This window comes from Marmota marmota, unplaced genomic scaffold, assembly GCF_001458135.2.
Source record: "Marmota marmota marmota unplaced genomic scaffold, marMar, whole genome shotgun sequence".
Classification (NCBI taxonomy): Eukaryota; Metazoa; Chordata; class Mammalia; order Rodentia; family Sciuridae; genus Marmota; species Marmota marmota.
The window spans coordinates 8,026,958-8,038,902 of NW_025999900.1; the positions used below are offsets into that span (position 1 = coordinate 8,026,958).

An 11,945-nucleotide genomic window follows, 5' to 3' on the forward strand; every position below is an offset into this window, starting at 1 on the left:
AGAGAAGGGAAATTGCATGGAAATGGAAGGAGACCCTCATGGTTATACAAAATTACATACAAGAGGAAGTGAGGGGAAAGGGAAAAAAAAAAACAAGGGGGAGAAATGAATTACAGTAGATGGGGTAGAGAGAGAAGATGGGAGGGGAGGAGAGGGGAGGGGGGATAGTAGAAAATAGGAAAGGCAACAGAATACAACATACACTAGTATGGCAATATGTAAAACAGTGGATGTGTAACCAATGTGATGCTGCAATCTGTATACGGGGTAAAAATGGGAGTTCATAACCCACTTGAATCAAAGTGTGAAATATGATATGTCAAGAACTATGTAATGTTTTGAACAACCAACAATAAAAATTAAAAAAAAAAAAGAATTAGTAACATGTCAAGGAACAAAAGAACTCCAATAGAACTACGAGGACACTAAAAACAGGTTCTTAAGGCCTCAACACAGTAAGGGCACACAGGAAAATTATTAAGATAGGGATGGGGGGCTGGGATTGTGGCTCAGTGGCAGAGAGCTTGCCTAGCATGTGTGAGGCACTGGGTTCGATTCTCAGCACCACATATAAATAAATAAAATAAAGGTCCGTCAACAACTAAAAAAATTAGTATATATAGATATACATGTGTGTGTGTGTGTGTGTGTGTGTGTTAAAAAAGAATTTAAAAAAATAGGGATGGGGCTGAGGGTGTAGCTCAGTGATACAACACTTGCCTGGCATGTGCAAGGCCCCCAGGTTTAAATCTTCAACACCGTACACACACATACACACACACACAAAAAAAAAAAAAAACACAGTAAGTTCATTGTAAAGTATTCTTGGATCACAGGTTTTCTTCATCTCTAGTCTTACTTTTTCTGACACAGGAAACTAACCTAGACAATCTGCTTTACTAATTATATTACAGATATTCATCATTCATTCTGTGAAGTTTCTGAATTTTTTGTTTTTATATATAAGAACATTGCCTGTGCTGGATGTGGTACTGCACACCTGAAATCCCAGCAACTTGGGAGGCTGAGGCAGGAGGATCACAAGTTCGTGGCCAGCCTAGGCATCTTAAGCAAGACCCTGTCTCAAAATAAAAATGAAATGGAAATGGGTGCTGGGGTTGTGGCTCAGTAGTAGAGCACTCGCCTAGCACGTGCAAGGCGCTGGGTTCGATCCTCAGCACCATCTATTAATAAATAAATAAAATAAAGTTGTGTCCAACTACAACTAAACTATTTAAAAATTAAAAAATGGAATGGAGGGCTGGGGCTGGGGCTCAGCAGTAGCGCACTTGCCTGGCATGTGTGAGGCACTGGGTTCGATTCTCAGCACCACATATAAATAAATAAATAAAGGTCTATAAACAAGTTTAAAAACATTAAAAAAAAAAAAAAAAAGGAATGGAGACGTAGCTCAGTGGTAGAGTGCCCTCAAAGGTTCAATCCTCAGTAACTGCCTGCCTAGACTTTTGCAAAATTCATTGTATAAACAAAATTAACAATTAATATTATTAAATTAACAATAATTATTATTAACATAATAATAAAAAGTTTTTTTCCCCTCTTCTTGGGCAATTATAAAAAGATTGAATCAATACAGGCCCTAATGTTTTCACAGTCCCCTAGGAAAACACACTACACCAACACACCCACCAGCAGGTATAAACAGAGATGTCACTGAGACTCAGTCAAGGGTTGCTTGACGGTACCTGCCAAACACCAAAATTTCATTTGTTTCTTGCCAGTATGTCTAAAGCAAAGCACATGCTTCAGCCATCTATGGCAGCAAGTAATAAAGTATATGCACTAAGCCAAAAAATTTAGTCATCTATTAAAAAAAAAAAAAAAACCTTCAGAGGTTCTAATTAGTAGCAAGCACTAAATGCTTAAGTAGTAAAGCCAAGTGATATGATTGGAATTTAGATACAAGACTTGAATGGGAATTCAGAATGAGAGAAGTTGTGTAACAAGATTTTGACAAGCATTTGGATTTGTAAAGAATCCCTCCTCCTAAGTAACTTTCTTGGAAGGAAACAAAGATTTTGCAAAGTTAGAAACAGAGCTAAGCAGGCTAAGAATGAAAACTGGAGGCTTGGCCAGAGTGACAATCTGCCTCCACCCTAGAAAATATTTATTCATCTGTAAAATAATGGGACACCACAAATTTAATAAAAACAACTATGTTTAGGGACAACAAACTGACAGTAGAATGTACAAGCAAAGTAAACCATTTAAGGAGTTTAATACTTAACTTGAGCAAATCCTTTATAAATGCAGAATCTCAAGCCAGCCTATAATCCCAGCAGCTCTGGAGGCTGAGGCAAGAGGATCACAAGTTCCAGGACTGCCTCAGCAACTTAGCAAGGCCCTGTCTCAAAAAAAAAAAAAAAAAGGGCTATGTGGCTCAATGGTAAAGTGCCCCTGAGTTCAATTCCCAGCACTGCCAAAAATAAAAATATAAATAAATAAATAAATAAATAAATAAATGCCCAGAACGTCATGACTTTTTCTATTTAGGGAAGTCAAAAGACCTCAATTTTAATCCTGATTGTACTACATATTAGTTATAAACTATTGGGCAAATCATTTTATTTCTCTGCGCCTTTGTTTTCTTATACAAGTTAAAAAAAATCCTTACACAAAATGCTTGGGACCAGAAGTGCTCTGGATTTAAGATTTTTTTTTTTTTCCTGGATTCTGGAATATTTGCATACATTGAGATATCTTAGGGATGAAATCCAAGTCTAAACAAATCATTTATGTTTCATATACATCTCAGATATGTAGCCTAAGGTAATAGTAGACAATATTTTTAGTATACCTACAATCTTTTTTTCCTCCTCCCTGAACTGGGGATTCAATCTAGGGTACTTTTCTATTGAGATACATCCCCAGTAGTATACCTGCATTTTTTTTTCCTGGTACTGGGGCTTGAACCCAGGAGTGCTCTACCACTTAGCTACACCCCTAGTCCTTCATACTTTTTTATTTTGAGACAGGGTCTCACTAAATTATCAAGATTGGCCTCAAACTGCATTAGCCTTCTGAGTTGCTGGGATTACAAGAGTTCATCTAGCATGCATCTGCATTTTGACTGTGACTTGTCATATTAAGTCACATGTCTAATTTCCTACCTGAAGTTTGCTCTCAAAAAGTTTTGGATTTTGGAGCATTTCAGACTTCAGGTTTTTGGGTTAGGGATACTTAATTTGTATGCAAAAGTATGGACTTCAGTTACCTGATCATTCATCCTTTCCAGCAATGAAATTCTGTGATTCTACAGAGATAGAATGTCAGAAGCATAAGTTCACAGGTGAGAATGGTAAAATCAGAACTCTAACCATATCTCTTTAAATATATTTAATCAACTCTAACCATATCTCTTTAAATATATTTAATCAACACATTTCACAACGTGAAAAACAGTCTATTATCAATTGGCCATATACCTGAAAAGTACAATTCCTGAAAACCCTTTCCAGGGGTAATCTATTTGTTTGAGGACTTTTATTCCAAATGGTCCAGATACTCCATAAAATTAAGACTGTAGTATGATTTTAATATCTACTTTTGATTAAAAACTCCTCAGGGGGGGGAAAAAAACAATTCAGTGGAGTCATTCCTCAAAATCAACACAGGTAAGAGCAGCAACTCACAGGAATATTGAAAAGAGAGAGTGAGAAGGAAAAGTATCACAAGTGAACAGTAGAACAAGAAATATAAGAGGATGTATATAGAAAGGAACAGGAAACTTAATACCCTCTGAACCTAGTAATAATAAGGTAAAGAGAAGACAAATAGTTAAGCAATGACTCCGCCTGTCAAGCTCTGTATGGTACCTTAAAAGTGGCAACTGAAAGACCTGCAGTGTGGAGACCGGCTTGGAGGATTATCTACCAGAAGCATTCAGTGGTGAATGCAAAGAGATTAAAAGACTAGGGCTTTGGTTTTACTTGAATACCAGACAACTCAGATAATTAATAAGTACGTGGCCATATAATTTGTCACCCAAACTTTTTAAAAATGAAAAGAGAGAAATCTCCTCCTTGAAAAATAAGAAGAATAATGAAAAGAGAGTTAACAATTATACCAGGGCAATGGAGAACTTAGGACAATCCCAAGTAATCAGGATATATGGTAAACTTAATTATAAAGGACCCCAGCACAAGGTAATCACCTTTATAACGTAATCTTACCTCACCTTATCATTGGGCAGGAGCCCAAGCAGAAGCAGAAGGAAAGGTGGGAATCCACAAGTAAAAAATGACTATTCTCAAGTCATTCCCTAAATCCCTGTATAAGAAAATTGATGTGAAGACCAGAGTGAGTCCAACACCAGAACATACAGAGCAATGTTTCTTACCCACCTAATCAGTGAATGACCCTACAAATGAAATGCTTTTTCACAGAAATAGAACAGTTGCTCTTGACAGAAGTAAATTTCACTGCAAGAACACTATGCTTCAAGTTCATTAAGGATTAAACAGGCTTATCATTTGGTTTAGGAGTAACACCCTTTATGACGCTTTACCTGTGGAAAAGTACTTCCAAATGACTTATCATTACTCTCGAAGCAAATAGCCCACGTTACACATTTATACCTTTTTTTAAAAGGCACTTTATTCTGGGCTAGGGATATAGCTCCGTTGGTAGAGAGCTTGCCTGCATGCACAAGGCCCTGGGTTCAATCCCCAGCACCACACAAAAAATAAATAAATAAGAGCTGGAGATGTAATAAAAAAAAAAAAAGGCACTTTATTCTGAAGCACATAATTCATCTAAGCCCTTGGCACAAGCTAGCTTCTTCTCATCCATATAATCATATTAAAAAAGACTGTTGGCTAAAATTCAGCCAAATGTACTCAATCACATACTTTCTGCAGATGTCAATCTCCAATTATTGTGATTTTCGAGGCTGAGGCAGGAATATCCCAAGTTCAAGGCCAGTCTGGGCAACTTAGTGAAAATCTGTCTCAAAATAAAACTTTTTAAAAAGCTAGGTCATAGCATGGTAGTGCAGGTCTATAATCCCAGTGACCAGGAAGTTGAAATAGAAGGATCAAAATTTCAAGCCTGGGCAATATAGCAAGACCCTGTCTCAAAATAAAATAAAGCAGGGGATATAGCTCAGAGGTAGAGCATATTGGTTCAATCTCCAGTTTTAAAAAAAAAAAATTTTTTAAGCTGGGAATATATATAGCTCAGTGATAAAGTACTTGCCTACAGTACCTGGAACCTTGGGTTCCATTCTCAGTACCAAAGGGAAAAAAGAAAAATTGACATGTGCACCAGCAATGGAAGTGCTCTTATAAAGATGCTCTTAGCAGGGTGCTGTGGCATACACCTGTAATCCCAGAGATGAGGCTAAGGCAGAGCAGGCTCAGCAATTTAGCAAGACTCTCAGCAACTTAGTGAGACTCTACCTCAAAATAAAATATAAAAAGGGTTGGGGATGTAGCCCAGTGGTAAAGTGCCCCTGGGTTCAACTCCCAGTACCAAAATTATTAATATACCAAGCATGCATGCTCTTTGTCTCACTCAATGCGTGAGAAAATAAATATACTCACTTCTTAATTTGGAATTCAGAAAGCAGTATCTATATGTGCATCAAGTTTTACTGGTCAATAAAGTTTCCCTTATCTAAATGATTCCAACTGTATTTACAACCAAATCTATCAATAATCAGTGAATGAGGCAAGGGGTATAGATCAGTGACAGAGCAGATACTTAGCATAGGAGAGGCCCTGGGTTCAATCCCCAGCACCAAAAATATAATATTAACCATCATCATCATCACCATCAGTGAATGAGCACACATGAGTAACTGGGCTGACACCTCCATTCAATGTAATATTCAGGATATATTACTGAGGGCAATTGCTCTCCTTAGGAACTCTTAGCAATCAAAAATACATTAGTGAAAACCAAATGCATAACAATCCTTTGAAGAATACTGAACACAAAGTCAACTTTTTGATGTTAAGAATAATGTCTAGGGCTGGAGCTGTAGCTCAGTTGTAGAGTGTATACCTAGCATGTGTGAGGCACTGGGTTTGATCCTCAGCACCACATAAAAATAAGAAAATAAAAGTACTGTGTCCATATACAACAAAAAATACTTTTAAAAAAGGAATAATGTCTAACAAGACTGATGGTCATCTTACTAGGTTATTTTAAAATAGAAGTGACAGACCCTGATATAATTCTGAATTTAGCAATCTTTGTGAAGAACAAGTGGAACAAATAATGTATATCCATGATTATTCATATTACTTTACCCTTACAACATGATTCCTTTGACTTATTATAGCAAAGAACCCCAAGGCCATCTCTTTGGGCCCTCTTTCTTTCCCACCAAATTCCATAAAAAAGAGTATTTTTCCTTTATTAAGTATTGCAAACCAGAGAAATCAAATACCGATTAAAGTACCATGAGGCAGAGGGGGAAAAAATTAAAAAGAGTCACGCATTATTACAATGAGAACTAAACACTCCTAAAATAAAATCATCTTGAGAACAAAATTTCCATTACTGTTGTTGTTATTTAGTATTAGGTATTGAACCCAGGGGCGCTCTACCATTGAACTACATACCCATACTTTCTTTTCTTTTTTTCTTTATTTTTGAGACAGAGTCTTGCTAAGTTGTGGAAGCTGGCCTCAAACTTGCAGTCCTCCTGCCTCAGTCTCCAAAATTGCTGGGATTACAGGCATGTGTCATCATGTCTGGTCTGAGAGCATAATTTAATCTGATTCATCATCTTCATTCTTTCCAAAGCTCCAGTCTCACAAACTCAAGTTATTTGCTGAACTAAGAGATCAAAGAATAAAATGTAACACCTTCACAGAAGGGGGTTATCAGTAAATAGAAAAGTCCAGAAGAAAACTCAAGAATCAATTGCCCTGGGGCTGGGGTTGTAGCTCAGTGGTAGAGTGCTTGCCTAGCATGCGTGAGGCCCTGGGTTCAATCTCCAGCACCACATAAGAATAAAAAAATAAAGGTATTGTGTCCAACTACAATTAAATAAAAATAAATATTAAAAAAAAAAGAATCAATTGCCCAATCACTTTGTCAAAATGTGTATGCTATGACAGATTTTCAAAAGCAGAAATCTGCCACATCATTGGCCATATTTTTCCTGATAACTCTGGACCAAATAATTCATTTTAATTAAACATATGAAACAGTTTTGATAGTTAGACTTTATTTAATTAATTAAACCCAAATATTTTACTTGTAGACAATGTGCTTTTTTTTTTTTTCTTTCTTTCTGATATTGGGATTGAAACAAGGGGCACTTAACCATTGAGCTGCATCCATATTAGGGCCAATTTAGTGAGGTCCTAAGCAACTTAGTGAGATTATCTCAAAATAAAACACAAAAAGTGCTAGGGATGTGGCTCAGTGCTAAAGCACCTCTAGGCTAAATCCCCAGTACCAAAAATAAAAATAAGAAATAAATAAACTAATTCATCTACCCACCTTCCCAAAATAAAATAAACAGATTCCATAAAATATGATGTAACTAGTGACTGGGCAACAGGAAATGACTATTAATTAATAGATCAAATTAAGCATATAATTATAATCATTGCTATTACTTGATCCTTCAAAATACTCTTTGATGACTTTATGGTGAAACATATTATATACAACAGTTCTCCACATGGAGATCTCAATTTGTCACATTGTACTATGTGCCATGTGCAATAAATTTTAGATACCGACATCAATTTCCTAAAAACTTTTTGTGAGGTTCCACTGAAACAACAATAACAGATGCAGTATCACCCAGAGCAACAGCACTGGCTAGGTCCTTGGGTTATTTCATTCTCTACTTACTATAATACTGTGAGGAATTGTCCTTATTCATGGATACAAAGAAGATAAGAGACTTGTCAAAGGTAACCCAGTTACCAAGCAAGTAGTTGAGCTGGTATTCATCCCTGCAGTCTGACTCCAAGGCTTATACTTTTAATCTCTACATAATTATGAATACCTATTATGATCAATAGAGTCAGAGGCCCATGTGAGACAGATAGAGGCTTAATAGTTATCTCCATTATAAACATTATGACCAAGCAACTAAATGTCTCTCCCCATTCACAATTCCTACTTAATTAACACTTTGAAACAGCATAGTTGCTGAAACAGCACAGTTGCTATTGAAAAGCTTCTGAAGGTACTTTTCCTACATTTAGTCATAGGCACAAAAAGAGATCATAATCTCTCACTGTAATTCAAAACTTCATATTTATGGGCTATTAATTTCCTAGCTCTACAGGTTCCAATGCCTTAAGCTTCAATAAAGGGGAAATATTATTATAACAACTCTCATCACCAAAGAGCAGAATCTTTATTTTTGTTTGCTTCTAAGATGCATGTTTTCACAAACCCTTTACAAAATGTAGGAAGGCAATTTATATTCCAAATCATATACACACAGAGCTGCTTTCTGACTGGCCTTCCAATCAAATCCCCCCCAAAATGTTCATCTTCTCCTCAAAGAAAACAGCAAACATAAGCTGGGTGCAGTGATGCATCCCAGCTTCTCAGAAGGCTGAGGCAGAGGCAGAAAGATCTAATGTTCAAGGCCAGCCCTGGCAATTTAGCAAGATCCTGTCTCAAAATAAAAAATAAAAAGGGAGCTGAGGATGTAACTCAGTGGTAGTGCACCCCTGGATTCAATTCTCAGTACTGCAAAAAAAGGAAAATATATAAAGGACCCCATTATAGGGAAAAGGAAAAGCATAAGAGGAGGCAGCGAAGGCAATTTAAAGTACATACTAGGAGCTAAGGATGTGGTTCCATGATAGAGCATGTGCTTAGCATGCTCAAGGCCCTGGGTTCAATCTCCAGCACAATAATAATTAAAGTACATTCTAAATGCAACCAAAGACCTAAAAGGTAAAACAAGTTATCCCCAAAATATGTAAAGTATCCCAACCTCCTTAATGTTGTTAAGATCTCTTGTAAGAAGCACTTCAACAAACAATGTTGTTCTCTCATCCTTTAAAGGACTAATACTCATATATTCTAAGAAAAGACAATAATCATCAAGCATAAGCTGGACTTATAAAAAGTAACATTTATTTATTACAAGTAGCTTATTAAACACTTTCACACATAACATTCATTGACCATTTACTGCCATCCTGTCAGGTAGTTAGGGCAATCTGTTACAACCATTTTATGGATGAGAAATGAAGTGGTTTGGCTAAATTCATACAATCTGTGACTAGAAGAGCCTCCAACTCAAATCAAATAACATCAAATCCTAGGTGCTTTCCACACCACATTGTACCTCTTTATTTCTCATCTAAAAGTCACAAAACTATCCTGGTTACCCAGTTTGCACAGGTCTATTACCAATCCTCTAAGAACAAGTGCCAACTATGAATGACACCATATGTTATAAGCACAAAAGGGAAAGAAAATCTCAGCTTTTGCTCTGAAAGGCCTGGCACTTTGTGCTGAACCCAACCCATACCCTGCCTAACATAGCTCTAACAGCAGCCCTTCAGGTAGGCCTTGGTGTTCCCACTGTATACTTCAGGAAATGGGCTCAGAGAGGCTTAGTAACAACTAAAAAATCACATTTTAAATGACAACAATGATTTTAATGACATGTCCACTATATTACACTGCCTTAACGTGGTATCACAGTGACACCCTTTTCTGCCCAACAACAAAGAAAAACACTTTTTATATTGAAATATTTTAATGTTTTCAAGTGTCAAATAACCATTCTTCTACTTGTCACTGCCATAATCTTATTTCCTAATAAAGCACTTTTCTGGGTCCTGATTTTCTCTGGTTTACTCTTACTGCAGGCCTGATAAAACCCATAATTAATAGCATCTTATATGGTCACAAGAATCATACAAATATTATTTTTGCCCTGGGTCTAAGTTAATTCTATCAAATACTATGTGTCAGTTACAAAAAGAAAAAAGAAAAAAATGTGAGCTACCCAATTAGTAAATGAAAACACTGAACAAACTATGAACGATCTATCATTTTAATTGCCTCCCTCAATGGGCTTTAACTAATCCAGGCAAGACACAAAACAACAAAATGCACAAAAGAAATCTTAAAACCTCCCAGAATCTGGCATCCCACCAATCTACTGTGAATTAGTAAGTGATAATGATAGATAAGAAAAAAATACATAAACATGGCTAGTGAAATCGTTTTAAACTTGGGAAGATTATTGAAGGACTTTCCAGGAAAAAAAAATTAATTGGCTTTAACCAAGTTAAGGTGTATTACAACTCCCAAAGGGGGATTCCTTATCTGAAGCAAATAGGAGGAACTTTCTAACAAGCTGTACTCATAATGGAAGGCAAATGGCTTAAAAGGCTTTAAACAAAACTATGTTCTTTGGAGCCAAACTTGAGGGGTCAGTGGAAAAACCTGCTGGAAGGACTAAGAACTAGGGCAGAAGTAGATAAAAAGGAAACAGGAAGAACTGAGAGGAGAGTGGGGGAGGGAGGAGCAATGGGCAAAGGAGTCTGGAACCCAGGAAGCACTAATGGAAACCGGTAGTTCAGATCAAAAAAAGTAAGGAAATGAATTCCTAGAACAAGAGCCTGCCCTGTGCAAAGGACCCTCTCTTCTACAGGCTAAAATTAAGCTAAAGTAAGTTAACTAGCCAAGACTAGAAAAAAAATTGGGGTTCACATAAGACAGAAAATCCTGCATAAGGATAAGAGGAGTGAGGCTACAGATATAGCGTGCATGCGCCAGGTTCTCTCAGGGTTTGATGGCCAGCAATAGTCCTCTCCTCCCTCCTGTTCCCTCCCCGCTGCCCCCCCCCCCCCGCCCCTGCACACACAGAGAGAATGGGAGGTAATAACTGGTGGAATATGGAGAACTTCTTTCTGGGGAGGGGTGGGACTGGGGATTGAATCCAAGGGCGCTTAACCACCGAACCACATCCCCAGCCCTTCTTTTATAAATAGACAGGGTCTTGTAAATTGCTAAGGCTGGCTTTGAACTTGTGATCCTCCTGCCTCAGCCTCCTGTATCGCTGGGATTACAGGCAGCCACAGTGCGCGAGTACTGGAGAGAACTTTTCAGTGCTCTTTAAAATGTATCAATTTTAAATGGGTAAATTCTGTTATGTAAATTATCTCTCAATAAATGTATTTTTTTAAATGTGTTAAACCGGGCAATGTGTGAGTAGTTATGATTTAATTAACATGATTAGTTCAGTTGACTGTGAAAGAGTACTCTGATATTCCCCTCAGGTCAGCAGAAAAGTTGACTTGTGTCTGGGAACACCTCTGTTGGAATACATCGGTCTGAGAAGACATGAGTATTATGAATACAGAAGAAGCAACTGGGGGAAAACTGGACGTTCATTCTTTTAATAAAGAGATTTTCTCTCCGTTTGTGTCTTGAAATTGGGTAAAAATTTATACGGGAGGTGTAGGGGAAGGAAGCTTTTGTTCGGGGGTGGGGGGTCTGTTTGAAGCATAATATCAGGTTTCTTCCGCTGATGTTCTAGGGCCAAAGTCTACATAGTCAAAGAGAAAACGATCTGGGGTGGAAAAGTCAGGTCAGTTCTGGAGAAATCCCAGGTTTACCGTGCAATGATCACATCACAGAAGCCTTATCTCTGTACCCTCAAACTGGACCCTACCCCCCAAGTCACTTCCGACTGTAACTTACTAAGACAGATGCTAAGCCATGATCCCAGAAGTTTCTGGCGAGCCGCCTACTGAAGCAAATTAGAAAGCCATTGAGGATCGACCTGGGTGCAGCTAAGCGCCACGTCCAGCGTTGGGCTCCCCCTTCATCCTTCCCAATGTAGGAAAAGGGACGGAAGAGGACAGGCGGCGAGCAGGAACGCCCGGCCGCCCTCCTCCTCTCAGCCGGGTTTCGGGGAGCCGCCCCCTCCCCTGCGTAAACTCATCCCCACCCGCCTCGCCTCGGGCCACGAC

At 37.9% G+C, this 11,945-nt stretch overlaps 1 protein-coding gene across 1 annotated transcript in view; it reads right to left on the reverse strand.

Annotated features, from left to right (window-relative positions):
• The window catches only part of Dcaf5 (DDB1 and CUL4 associated factor 5), a 100,606-nt gene extending 88,789 nt beyond the window's left edge, over window positions 1–11,817 (reverse strand). The window contains exon 1 of the mRNA XM_048798569.1: window positions 11,674–11,817. The gene's annotated coding sequence lies outside the window, so the exon portion shown is untranslated. The remainder of the gene's footprint in view (window positions 1–11,673) is intronic.
• Window positions 11,818–11,945: the final 128 nt, after the last annotated feature.